Source organism: Hibiscus syriacus, unplaced genomic scaffold (assembly GCF_006381635.1).
Source record: "Hibiscus syriacus cultivar Baekdansim isolate YM2019G1 unplaced genomic scaffold, ASM638163v2 tig00110911_pilon, whole genome shotgun sequence".
Lineage (NCBI taxonomy): Eukaryota > Viridiplantae > Streptophyta > Magnoliopsida > Malvales > Malvaceae > Hibiscus > Hibiscus syriacus.
The window spans coordinates 1,577,167-1,592,412 of record NW_024062910.1 but is presented as its reverse complement, the minus strand read 5'-3'; the positions used below and the strand labels follow the sequence as shown (position 1 = coordinate 1,592,412).

Genomic DNA, 15,246 nt, shown 5'->3' with positions numbered 1-15,246 from the left:
GTGATCTTTTAGTAGTTTTATCTCTTATTATGATTTATTTATCGATACAGTCGGCTCTATTCATGTTTATATTATGTTTGAGTTTTTAATATTTTTCTTGTATGATCTATATATGATTACACGTGACTAGTTTCTCGTGTTAATGATTATATGAAATGTTTTAATAATATGTTTAGTTTATGTTTAATTGTAGACGTTGATTGTAATTTCAGATGTTTCATCTTTTTTTTTAATAAAACCCAATTTCACCAACAACATGTTGGTCTAGTAGAATGATACACTATATCCCTTAAACAAAGATCATACATTTATGAATGAACTAAATTGAATTGAGAAGGTCGTCATTACCTAAACATGTGGTTATAAAAAATAATAAAACAAAATTTTTGTTACATAAAAAAATTGAAATGAAAAAGCTAATTTTCTTTTATGAATCCCATTATGCAAACGGTAAATCTAAAAATATTCCAATGTAAGCACTTTGAAATGAATAATTAACAGAAATAATAATTTGGACTGATTGATAATATTATAAAAGAAAAATGATTAAGTTACATTTAATTAAAATATGGAGATTAAATTCAAATTAAATACAATATAAGAATTAAAAATAATTTTTTTTGTAAAAGCTTCATATATATATATATATGCACTTAATCATTTTTATTAAATTTGAATTGTTCTCCTTAATAATCTACGGGTAGTGAGTCCATAGGCCCATAAGCTTTAACTTTAGTTAGTTTGAAATTTAGGCATTATAGGTGATAATTAGGGATGGACATGGTCCGGCTTGCGTAGGATCGGGTCGGGTAGAATTTCCGACCAACTCAATTCGATTTGAAAATTTTATTACCTTCACCAAAAAATTCGACCCAACTCCTAATATGATCCGATTTTTGAGATAAAATCCGATTTTAATCCGATTCGACGTAAAATAATATAGAATTATTTATTTTTATTCAATAAAAAAAGAAATTAATTGAAAAATAATATTATAAAGAGAGATATATTTACAATTATCTCTAGATATATAAGATATAATTATATTATTTTTCGAATGAGGTCGAGTCGGATATTTTTCATCCTAAAGCCGAACTTGACCCAATTCGAATTCTATTTTTTTTAAAAAAAATATAACCCAATTGAGTCGAGTAACATCAAAACTCGACGGATTTGGGTTCCGTACCATCATTAATCATAATCATTGGATATTAATAGGAAAAATGATGTAATTGAGTTAAAATTGATAGTTTTTAATATAATTATGATTGATTGTTGATATAAACTAACATACAATGGACGGAGACGATGGTAGGTTGCTAAGATTAACACGAATTGATGGGAAAAAAAAAGTTTAAAAATGCATTTAAACAATTAATTGTTCCTCAATAACGACAAAGTACGTCATGGGTATGGCCGTAAATGAGTGTAGTTGAGTTCGAGTATTGTTGAATTCAACTCGAATTGAAAAGTGTAAAATTGAGTTCAATTCAACTAGAAAATTCATGAACTTAAAATTGTTAAGCTCCTCGACATCGACTCAAAATTAAAATTGATGCTAAACAAAACTTGAATTCAAAAAAAAATCAGACTTAACTCGAATGAAGTTCAAACTCGAACTTAAATCTTAAGTACATAAAAACCTTATATTGTATTTTTTTTAAATAACAACATATAAATACTGATATTTAACAATTTAATTTTAAAAACCTAAAAATTTAATATATTATTTTTTTCAAATTGTTTGCAAACTTTTTGAGTCGAATATACAATAACTCATTTTGGCTCGTTAAGAATTCAAATCAAGTTCGAGTCGAGTCCATTTAATTTAAGAGTTTATAAATTTATAATCAAAGCGATATTAAATAACTCACGATATATCTCGTTTGATTTATGGTCCTAGACATGAGGTATATCATTACCGACACTTTCCCACTATGACACCAATATAAAATAAAATAATTCAATGTTAGCTTTAAAATTTTCAATTTCCACGTTGCTTGCTTGTGCTAAGCATAATATTAATACCCCCACTTTCTTCAATAATTGAGGATTCCCTGTCTTAGCTTGGAGAAAATACAGCCCTTAAAGCTTGGTTAGCTTTTAAAGAAAATGTACCTCACTCTCACGTAGGGGTGAATTAACAAAGCCTTCAATGAATTATTTGTCAATCGTTCGTATAACGTTTATTTATATTCGTTCGATAAGCTAAATAAACAAGTATAAACAAATTTTTTTATATTTATTTAATAAACGAACGAACACGGAAAAAAATGGAAATACCTAACGAAAACCCTGCTTCTCCATTACGAGATCGCAGTCATCATCCGCCGCCTGCTTTTGTTTCTCCGGCACCTCCCCCTATTGGCGGTAATATCGTTGGAAATCTTCATGGGATTGAAGTGTTGACTTCACCAACTTTGGAGAGACCATGTTCCCCCTTTCCCGACGAGGATCAACGTGTTTCTAAGAAAGTTCGTAATAAGGAATTTAACGATGACCGAATGGAAGAAGATCAGAACGGTATGGAATTTCAGTCGACGGTGGATAGCACTAATGAGGGATCTCGGCAACAGGAAAAACAAACTTATGCCAGTGCAGTCATGGGCCAATCGAAGCAGACAGTTGATGCTGTTTCGCTTCAGGCTATGGATGAGGTGGTGGTTCTGGGTGGTGAATGTATCGTGGATAATAATGGTTCGTATCCTGTGATTCAATTTGCTGATCAAGTTCATGATAGAATTGACTATAGTATGCGGTGCTCGGTGATAGTCCGACTCCTGGGACGTGTCGTGGGTTAAAAGACGTTGATGAATCGGATTGGTTTAATATGGCAGCTTCAAGGGCAATACCAAGTCATTGATTTAGAAAATGAATATTTCCTGGTGAAGTTTGAGAGAGAACAGGAGTATATCCATGTCTTGATGGAAGGGCCATGGACGATTTACGGAAGCTATCTTACGGTTCAACCATGGAGTCGTACATTTTCCACGTCGGAAAAACATCCATCACATGTAATTGTTTGGGTTAGATTACCGGGTCTTCCTTATAGATACTATTCCAAAGCGATCTTTCGTCGTATTGCGTCGGTTATTGGACAGGTTGTGAAGATCGATTATAGTACAAATTCAGGGGAGAGAGGTCGTTTTGCTCGTTTGGCAGTGTTAGTGAATCTTAACAAGCCATTAATTCCATGCTTAAAGATTGATGGGTTTTGGCAGAAAATCGAGTATGAAGGATTACAGCAAATATATTTCCAATGTGGAGTATATGGTCACTCGAAAGATATTTGTGGCTCTGTTGAAGCGAATACAAGTAAGGGAGGAGTTGTTAATGGTTCAAGCGCTGAGTTGGAGAAAGAAGTAGGTGGCGAGGAGTATGGTTTTGGACCATGGATGATAGCTGAAACGCGGCAAAGGCGTACAAAGAAAATTCATGATCCGAATATGAAAACAAGTAGTGATGTTGCGAGAGGTTCACGATTTGCTATCTTGGGTGAAAAAAATAATGGCGTAACTGAAGATACTGCGAAGGTTCCAGATATAGCAACGATTGAAAGTATTCATGAGAAAATTCCAGCCAACATCTCTCGGATAGATACACGAGCAAAAGGAAAAGGTACAAAAGACAATGGTTTAATGGAGGTCGGTGCAAGTAGTCTGGGATATCTAGGTCGAACGGAAAAGGTTGGGGAAATTCGAACACTACAGCAGATAAATGTGGTAACCATAAAGGATGGGGTGACTCCCCAAGTAACGGAACATCGCAATGTTAAAGTTGCGGGTAACCACTCGGCAGTCACCATTTCGGAGGACAGTCGACCTACTGTCACAAACAAAAGCATTCGGAATAAAGGAAATAAGCGTGAGGTGGGGGATGGTTCTAAGGGACTGAAAGTGAAAAAGAAAAATAAAGATTTTAAATTCCCACCGGCAATTCTTACAGATTGGTTACAGAATGCAACGCTTAGCACACATCTGGACCGCATATCGCTGCATGGAGAGGGCTCATCCTCCTTACGTGAAAACAATAGGGGAGAAGGAAACTCACCTGTAGTGGGACCGTTGGAAATAGTAGCGGCAGATGTTATTTTCCCAAATGGCGAGAACGCTAACCCGAATTTACCCCAGTAAGGGTGTGCTCTTGAATATTTTGTTTAATGGTTAATATTCTTTTTTGGAATTGTCAGGGCGCTGGTAGCCCAAATTTTAGACGTTACTTTCGGGAACATTGTCGGGAAAGTAAACCTGGAATTGTTGCGCTACTAGAGACTCAGATTAGTGGTAATGCTGCTGAGAAAGTCATCCGGAAATTCGGTTTTCAGAACTCTTTTAGAGTCGAAGCTTTGGGATTTAGTGGTGGAATTTGGCTACTTTGGAAAGATGGATTAAATGTCGAAGTTTTTACTATTTCAACTCAATTTATTCATAGCAGATGTTGGTCTGATGTTGTAAATAGATGGCTATATTTTACTGTAGTTTATGCGAGCCCTCAAGTGGAGAAACGAAAGCTAGTATGAAAGCATCTTATGAATCTTGATCCAGGTGACAATGAAGCTTGGGCATTGGGTGTTTATTTCAATTCCATTCTTCGTCTCGAGGAAAGGGAGGGAGGAGCAAGTCATGGTTCAGGAGTTAGTAACTTGTTTGCGGAGTTTGTTTTTGAGATGGGGTTATTCGAAGTGAATTATCGGGGACCAAAGTTCACGTGGAGAAGAGGTAATCTTTGTAAACGATTAGATCGCTGCCTTATGAACATTTGTTGGGCGGATGTTTTCTCGGGCACTTTGGTCTTACATCTAGACAGGGTGGGTTCGGATCATTGCCCTCTTCTACTTAAAGCTCAGAGTAACACGAGAGTTCAGGGGACTCGACCTTTTCGTTTTATTGTTGCATGGCAGGACCACCCTCAATTTAAGAATTTCTTGTCCGAAGCTTGGAATAATGATTTGGATGGCCTTTTGACAAGGAACTCAATCGAACTCTTTTGGTACTTATCCCAAAAATTAAAGTACCAGAGTCGTTTAACCATTTTCGACCCATTAGTTTGTGCTCAGTTTTATATAAGCTGATCACAAAGATCATTGTGAATCGGCTGAAACCTTTAATGAGTCTCTGGATCTCGAAAACTCAAACAAGCTTTGTCCCTGACAGGTCGATCACTGATAATATTATCGTTGCGCAAGAGGTAGTCCACTCTATGAGATTGAAGAAAGGAAAGACTGGTTATATGGCTATCAAGATTGATCTTGAGAAAGCGTATGATCGACTTGAATGGCCTTTCATCGATGACACATTAAAAGAGCTTCACATCCCGGACAATCTTAGGATGCTTATCATGCGTTGTGTGTCTTCAGTCTCGACTCAAGTGCTTTGGAACGGTGCTATGTCTGCATCGTTCAACCCATCAAGAGGGCTTCGCCAATGTGATCCTTTATCACCTTATTTGTTTGTTATGTGCATGGAGAGGTTAGCATATGCGATAGCTGGTGCGGTGACTAATGGAATGTGAAAGCCTATTCGCTTGTGTCGTAATGGGCCTGCTCTCTCCCATCTATTCTTCGCCGATGACTTGGTTCTTTTTGCAGAGGCTTCTATCGAGCAATGTAATGTTTTACGGGGAATATTGGAGCTATTCTGTAATTTTTCGGGACAAAAGATCAATATCCAGAAAACTACTATTTATTACTCAATGAATGTGGATTCGAGCTTGAAAAATTCTATCAGTGCATCTTTTGGCTTCCAAGAGGTTCAAAATTTGGGTAAGTATCTTGGAGTTCCTCTTTTACATTCTCGGATTACGAAATCTTCGTACAATTATATTGTTTCGAGAGTTCGTGATAAGGTCTCAGGGTGGACGGTTAAAACTTTGTCATTGGCTGGAAGAATCACCTTGGCAAAAACAGTGCTATCGGTTATTCCTTGTTACTCAATGCAATCAACGAAGCTTCCGAAAGGGACATGTGACGAGATAGAAAGGCTAATTCGAGGTTTTATTTGGGGACATACTGAGACTAGAAGTGGAGTACATCTCGTTCATTGGGAGAACATTTGCAAACCAACTGTTAAGGGTGGCCTGGGTATGAAGAAATTGAACGTACAAAATGAGGCTTTTCTCATGAAACTAGCTTACAAATTGGCGGTTAATTCCGATCAGTTGTGGGCTAGAGTACTACGCACAAAATATAAGTGGGTGGAATTGATACCCGAGTCCATTAATCGCACGAGAAGTTCGCATGTTTGGAAGGGTATATCTCAAGTATGGAACGAGGTGAGACAATACTTTGTTTGGAATATTAGTAATGGGTGTACTGTTGACTTTTGGAGGGGGGATTGGCTTAGTGACATGGGACCTTTGGAGAGTTGTATTGTCAATCCAGCAGAAAGAAACAATCTCCCAAGGATATCAGTTTCTTCTATGATCGATACTAATGGTCAGTGGCGTTGGGATTTCATCATTGACAAACTGCCAAACAGCATCATTCATCGTCTGGCAGCAACAATGCCCCCACGGCAAAACTGTCGAACTGATACTCTGGGTTGGAAATGGAATGTTGACCGGCAATTCTCGGTTAAATCAGCTTACGAGTTGAGGCGGGGAATTTTGAATGATGATTCGCATAAAGTGTGGGAGGTGATATCAAAGTATCGAGGATTGCAGCGAATTAAAATCTTTTTATGGTTACTAGCGAATTATCGACTACTTACTAATGCAGAGCGAGTCAGACGACATATGGCCACATTTAACAGCTGTGGAATCTGCGGACAGTCAGGCGAAACATCATATCATCTCTTTCGTCAGTGTCATATGGCTATGGCTATTTGGTCATCATTAATTAAAACGGAGAAGTTAGCGGATTTTTTCACAAGGGATTTCATAGATTGGATGCAAATTAACATCGCTTCTCCGGGGTTTTATGCACGTGAAGAAAGTGATTGGGACTTATTGTTTGGTTCGATTCTTTGGTTGATCTGGAAGAACCAGAATAGAAGATTGTTTGATCCAGATTATTTTGAGCATGAGTCTGTACTAGAAAAGAGTAGGCGCCTCACTCTTGAAGCTACCTGTGCATTGGATTCAGCTTTGTCAAAGTTCCAGCCTTCTCATCGTTCCTCTACTATGTCCGATATTTGGCATCCGCCTCCTCATAATTGGTGTAAGGTTAATACAGATGGGTCTCGTAACGTAGAAAATGGATTAGCGTCATGTGGAGGCGTCATTCGATCCTCGAATGGTGGTTGGATGTTTGGATTTTCTAAAGTGATCGGAGTTTGTTCCATAGTTGAAGCGGAGTTATGGGGTATCCATGAAGGTCTCTCTCATGCTTGGAACCTAGGAGAAAGGCAAATCATAGTGGAAGCAGATCGTTTTGAGGTTGTCCGAATGCTAAAGGTAAACTCTAAGAGAGGCTCGATTTTTACACTTCTTGACCGCGTTTTTGAGTTGATTAACTGAGATTGGAATATTATTTTGAGGCATATAAGCCGGACTACAAATAAGGTGGCAGATCGACTAGCTAAGATTGCCATAACAAGAGGAGAGGTTCATAAGGTATTCTCCGTTCCACTGCGGGAAGTGGTTGAATTAGTTCAACAGGAAGCTGCCGACTGCATTTTGACAGCAGAAGCTTAATCTACTGCAGTTTATTTCTTTTGTTCACAAAAAAAAAATAAACGAACGAACACGAACAAATGTGTGTTCAGTTCGTTTATTTTCACGAACAAACTCGTTTATGTTCACGAACAAACTCGTTTATGAGCTCATTTATCGACTAGTTTATTTTTGTTCATGAACATGCTTGTTTACTATGTTCCTCTTCTTTTATTTTTTTTACATTTTAAATATTTGTGAAGATAGAGACTAAATTTAACACATGATAAAAGTTAAAATTTAAATTGTAAATTTTAAGGAGTTTAAGCACCAGTGGTGTAACTTTGTCATTTTTCTTTAGCTTACAAATGAAAGTGTAAATGACAACATATACTAAAGGAACACTAAATGAATGATAAATGAATAAACTCTAAATGAACCCTAAAGAAACATATTAGTGAACATATAAATGAACATGTTCGCAAACATTAAACGAGCATGTTCTTGAACAATAAACAAACAAACAGAAACACCTTCAAAAATAAATAAACGAATATGATATTAAAATTTAAATGAACACGAAGTGAACAAAAATATCTTAAAAATAAACAAACAAACACGTACATAACCTTGTTCATTCAAGCTCGGTTCATTTACGCCTCTAACTCTCACATAACCTTCAAGGCAGGAACACATCTCTTTAAGAGCTCCTAGTTTCTTTGAAACTAGTTTAAAGATCAGGAAATGGGAAGGCTCCATTGCAAATCAAGTAAAATCAAAACAATGCTTAGTTTGGAATCTAAGGCAATCATTTTTTTAATAGTTTGAGTGATTATAAAGTTAATATCTATTTTTTTGTGTAAATGATATTCAATATATGAAGTTGCAATCTGGAAATTTTCATCACGAAATTCCTCCTGTAGAATTTTCAAGAAATTCGACAAGATCCTAGACCGAATCTGCCAATGAAACTTGAAGAATGTATTTGAAGGCTCTAATGAACTCCAATTTGGGTGAATTTTGGACTGGAGATTTATATTAGGATGAATATGATATCTGAAGAAAATCATCCCTAAATACCTTCGTTTGCAATTTTTTTTTTGAAATTTTGGTTTTTTGTTTGTTTTTTTTTTTTGCCTTTTTTTGTTTTTTTGAAAAAAATAGCAAACTAACAAGAAGGATTTGAATCTAAATTAAAATTAAATAAAAAGAACCTGAAATGATGAATCTTCTCTGGACTAGCTCTGTTGGGATACCTTGACGGTTTTGTGTGCAAGAACAAGCAAGATTGCTTGCTTCTTTCCAATAATCGGCCCAAATCTGATACCAATTGATAGGGAAGCGGTGGCGGGTTAATGAACGTTGCTCTTGTTGAAGAATCAAACCTAGAAAAGATCTAGACTCAATGAAGAACAATAAGGGATGAATGGGGAAGGTGGCGGCAATAGTTAGGGTTCTTTAGGGTTTTTTTTGTTCAAGAAATCAAAAGATCTCATTTATGAAAGTGCACGGTAATGATGATTGATGGTGTTGATGGATATGTGGAAAATCGATGAATAATATCCTATCGAGTCCTCCTAGTCGCAATGAAAAGACAAACACGATAATATGGCTCTAACCAACCCTCCTAGTCGTAATGAAAAGGCAAATTGGAGTGTGAAGATTAATCTCCCTCACAAGAACTTGAAAGAACTCCAGGAGAATAAGCTTCGAAGGCACAAGGCAATCAACACTTGCAAAAACGAACTCTCGTTGTATTATTAATCAAAGAAATCTTGATTTACAAAGTTTAATCAAGCATCCTTTATATTGGGGCTGAGTTCTAAAGGTCCTAAATAACTAATGAATAAAATAATAATAAATTAAACATATCTTAACTCTAATTCCTAATAAAATAATAATAACTAAAGATAATATTTTTAACCCAGCCTTAATTCCTAATCAAATAATAAATCTAATCCTAAAAGATAATTCATCATCCTATATTAAGTTATATTACAAATAATCAATAAAAATATTGAAAATTCGTAATATTTACAAAATCACGTATTAATCCCGTATAGGTTTTTCTGCATGCATCGTCTTCGGTAAAATGGTCATATCTTGAGTTTCCGATATTGCATTGATGCGATTCAAGAACCGTTGGAAATATAATAGATAGACAAACATATCTCCAGAAGACATCTTAACTAAATAAGATCAGGATCACATTCAAAAAGTCGTCGCAAGTCTGCTTCTGTTCTGATCTTCTTTTCCAATGCTTGGACGAGTGGATCATTTGGAAGAGTTATTACTTCTTCCTTTAATGTGAGCCTTGTGATGCATGTATCATCCTCCCTTTCTTCAAAAAGATTCGACCTCGAATCGAATAGATGTGCTTTGAATCTTCGAGACTTTGTTCTTCTAATAGGTTCGAGTAGAAACATTAGTCCAAAGAAGCATGTATTATGGACTCTGGTGCATGTATCACCATTTCATCCGAAAATCCTCAACATTTCATCCAAATTGTCATGTATAAAATCCTTATTATGCTACTAAATTCATCTATAACAACTTTAACAAATTCCTATCATTCCAACACCTTAAAATCTTCCATATTTCATCCAAATTATTAAGGCTAAGAATCATACCAAATTTTCCATGTTATCCAAACTTAATTCTGACACTTCTAACTTCTTATTCTTATAGATGACAAGTCAAATTCATCCTCCAAATTCACTTAAACATTCTTATTCAAAATTCCACCTAAAAACCCATTTTCTTTAATCTTTCATAACTTCTTCATCTTTTGATTTTAAGATAAATTAAGCTTTCCTTAAGCTTAATTATCATCTAAGGATCAAAACTCAAACTTTAAATCAATAAATAATCAACTAATGAGAAAACTTACCTTTGTAAGCTTGGCTCTCTCTCTCTCTTACATGGAGAAGAAGAAGATGAAATGGAGAAATATCTCATCATCCTTATCCCCTTAAATATATATATATATCATTTATTTATCATTTCAATGTCAAATGACTATTTTGCCCTTTCATTCTTTTAATAATTACTAATAACTTTTCGGAAATATCACCACATATATCATTGAACTATTGAACTATTCTACTTTTATCCCCAAATTCTAAAATTTTACAATTTAGTCACTAACCTGGTATTGAGGATGTTACATTTTGTTTAAGTCCTTAATATGGTTGAGGGATTAAAATTGAATGAGAGTTAATGATTGAGGGACTAAATTGAACGAATTGATAACATTAGGAAATAAATTCGAACGTGAACAAAGTCAGTCATACCGAAAAATAAGGGACTATTCTCATAGTTTACCCTAAATAAATTTGTAATTTACCTAAAAAATATTTGTGATAATTAAAATATTGTAAATATTTGTGATAATTTACCTAAATTAACCTGATATTTAACTAATTCATACCCGAATCGTTTTGACCTAAATTAATATTGACCTTAACTAAAATTAACCCGACCTGAACCCGAATTGAGTCTAAATTAAAAATCAGTATGACATTAACCCGAACCTAAGTCGATTGGGACTCAACCTGACTTGAGTCGAACCATTAAATTGACCTAACTTGTACCCGATTTGACTTGACCTAGCATGACCTAAAACTCGTTTGATTACCTAATTTTACATCACTATTGTTATGCTTAAAAGTTTCGGGTTCGAGCACGACATCAAGGAATATGTAAATGTTTATTGTCAAATGATTGAAATCTTTCGAACAAATACTACCTTTAATTCTTTTATGATTAAGAATCTTTAAAACAAATATTACCTTTAATTATCCTAAACTAATAAAAAAAATATGATAGTCACCCTTCTCCGGTGAGTTTCCCCGATAACAGGTAGGTAAAACATCTTTTTAATTAGCCCCTTGGATTTTGGAGGGAGCTTGTTGAGTTTGATAAAACCCATGCATAGTATTAAATTACGGCCAAACGTAACATAACAACTGCATCGTAATATTTTTCAAAGTCACAGCCACACCACACCACAATCACATTTGTAATTTAAAAACATAATTATCGTAACCGTAATTTAATACTATTTTCAATATCAAGAAACCATACCCAGAAACTTGTATTACATCATGGTAATTCGGGTGATATATTAATATAGAAAATTGTTTACTGAGAACATTGTTCTAAAGTCAGATTTCAACTTATGAATTGAATGAAAACAAATTGAAAAACAAAAAGCAGTTGATCAAAAACAAATGCTATGGACAAAGATCAAATATACAGAATGGCAAGGAAATGGGAAGACTCTCGATCAAGCAGAACATGAACACTCGGCATTATACAATGAACAAAATCACTGGTTCCTACACGCTGTGTATATTCATTCCGTCGATGGTGACGCCAAGGAAAGATTTAACAGAAAACCGACCATTATTCCTATCAGTCCCACAAAGGATGCGAACATGAAGGAGAAGCTGGAGTCGTTCCTGCGTCTCCTTTGCCTCTTCAGAAAATCCTGTTGAGGAAAAACATAACATGTATGTATTATAAAGTTCTCAGATTTACCATTCAGTTTGCTGCGGGTGAAGAATTGGAGAGTTACATTATCAATTTATGATAACTAAAAACATGGTATTTTAACTAGCAAACATAACTCAATGCTTCATTAATCACAGCACAGGAAGTTTTGGGCTAGAATTTCAAGCATTTAGCAGATCAAGGTAGCTAATCCATTAAAAAAATACCTAATAATGGCACTTTTAGGTAAGAGACAAACAAAAAGATTGCAAAACCATATTAAATTCTCGATTAGCAAAACCGAGTTTCTCTTATTATTTTCCCTGTATTGGGGTGTCTGATGTGCCTGTCCATTTTTTGAGCTTATTATTGGGACACTCCTCACTGAGACCAAAATATCAGAAGTAAAAACATACCAGGTCTTGTTGCAGCTTCAATGTTTGCCGAACTGCAGCTGCAATGTTTGCCGAACTGCAGCATCCCTTTCATCCTTAAGGTGTCGTATGGTCTGATTTCATGAATAAAGAAACTTTAGAAATGAAGACATGGAAACCTGATTCTGGGTTTGAGTATTTCAGGTTAGTTTCACCAGAAAAATATCACGAAAAGTAGAAAGAAAATGGTTTTCAGTAGCTAGCTGAACATTTTTAGGGGGGGAAGACCAAGATCCTTAATCCCATAATATGCATTTCATAGAGAAGACATAGATAACAAGGAACTGAAATCATGCGCTCAAGATTTGCTTACATAAATTGAAACGAGTATGTGCAGTTCATAATATCGACTTGCTTACATTCAAAACCAATTTGCGAATTCCAGAGAATTGATCAAAAGGTCTAAGCATGCATATTTCTTCCTTACAATTACAAGGAAGATGAATGATGTTGTTATACGAGAAAACTACAGTCAAGAAAGTACAGCCACCAACAAGACTCACCGAGTTTGCATCAGGGGATTGTGATGTGAAGCTCTTAAATCCTCCGTCTTCTGAATTTGCTTCACCCGAGGGAGATTCATAGAAAACTTTAACTTTGCACTCCTTGACCTCCTTAGAACCATCCTTGTTGAACTGGATGTAAAGACACATATTGCATTCCAAAAATCAAATTAGCTTTTAGATAATATCATAAAGGTAGTCAAATGAAAACATTATTCCAGTATTCTTACAGTATCTGCTGGGTGGCGGCACTATTGTACTCTGCAGCAGAAATTTGTCCTTGCATTGCATATCGGGAGGATATTCGCTTTGGGCTTGGAGAGTGACTGATAGATCAATGAAATCAGTGGCATACATAAGGTGATCTCAATGAACTAACAGAGAAATTTTACAGGAAATGAAATGGTTTGTGGGATCAAAAGTAATACCTCTGATGATACATGAGTCCCGAGGCATTACAATACCGGTGTTCGGTCGAACAAAGTTCTTAGGTGAAGTTGTTTTAACCTAAGATGATAACAAGTTGGGAAAATTAAAATCAAACAATCATATAACGGGAGGAGAATAAACATAAACATAACAAGATATTCATGCACATATGCAACAATGACAGAAATGGTACCTTATAAGCCACATGGTTATCTGTGTTGTTCATCACTTGAAGATTACACAAAATCGGCTTGTCTAGCTCACCTGAAAACATGAATCCCATGAACAAAATTAAACTAAAAAACTTGTTTAACAACAAATATACAGAAGAAAAATCTGCATAATAACGTCTAAGAAGGATTTTAGCATTAATGCATTTGGAATAAAGAGGCTCCCAAATGCCGAAATTAAGGTAACTAAACATCGATGAGCTTTGACATATTAAACAAGCTGATAAACTAAAAAGAGCATTCAAAACTACTTTCTTCTCCCTGAATCTTTTAAAGAATGATAGGTTAACCCTACATTACCTACTATTCATACAAGTTAGAATTCAAAAAACATCAACAATGGTTGCCAATTACAGATCAAGGGACCAGGGACGGACCGAGGGGGGCTGGCCGAGTGGTCCCCTTAAAAATTCCAAATTCTCATACAATTTAGGTATTTTCTTTGCATTTTCTATTGATAATCTATTTTTGCTCCTATAATTTTATAAATTCTCCTTCCTAACATAAAATATGTGTCCGTCCCTGCAAAGGACCTTAATGAAGTCAAGAATCTGAACATAACTGAAGCAAAACAATAAAGAAATATATCAATCAAACAAAATAGGATTCATTTCCACAAGAAATTCAACACAACACCAATCCTTTGCACACATATTTTTCCTTCCCCCTAGTTCATCACACAACCATGGAACTGAATCATGAACACCCACAATCATATACAGTTTGAAGCATATGTACATACACGCATACATATAGACATCATGCATGCATGCAATGACGGATGCAGAATTTTATTTCAGGATGTACGAACTTCTAAAAGTTAACGAATTTATAAAATTTTAAGACAAAAGAGATTATTAATAGAATATACATAAAAAAATATAAAATATATGATGGAGGTGTGGACATAGATAAGATTGGACTTACAAATAAACTTGAGGTCATTGGGTTGAACAGATATCAACTGATTAGCGTCACCGGCAGTCATGACTAGAGCCCCCAGCGCCACTGACACCACTCTTTGAAAAACTTTTCAATCAAAACAACCCACAAACCTTTAAGAAAAATCAAAGCAAACCAAAAGGAAAGGATGATATAAAATCAACAAACAGAACCCAGAAAAGTCTTAAAAACCATTTCTCCAATAGAGTTTCTACTTCAGTTTTTTTTTTTTTGGGTTCATTGAAGAGATTGAAATGATTTGGTTAATATTAATCACCCGAACTAGTACGAATGAGGAACAAACATGTGGCGGGAAATGCAGCTGGTTCGGTCTTACGAGAAAGGAGTCACCGATGTCGTCGCCACAAAGGTCGGAGGTTTGCCCGAATAAAAGGAAATGGACGGTAGTTCGGAGATTCTCTATGCACCATCTGTTGCTTTGGGGAAAGGCAGAGTGAGAAAGGAAAGAGATAAACGCCGACACATGTCTATTTAACATGGAATGCAACCCGGTTCCAAGTAACAGCCTGGGGAGGGGATCCATTGACGTGGCACTTGTAAAAAAAAAGTAAGTTAGCTATTGTTCCCTTTTATTTTAACAAGATTTTTTATTTTTATCAATCG

At 35.4% G+C, this 15,246-nt stretch overlaps 1 pseudogene; it reads right to left on the bottom strand.

The window, feature by feature from the left end:
• Positions 1-11,791: 11,791 nt before the first annotated feature.
• On the bottom strand, positions 11,792-15,069 carry LOC120146307 (annotated as a pseudogene).
• Positions 15,070-15,246: the final 177 nt, after the last annotated feature.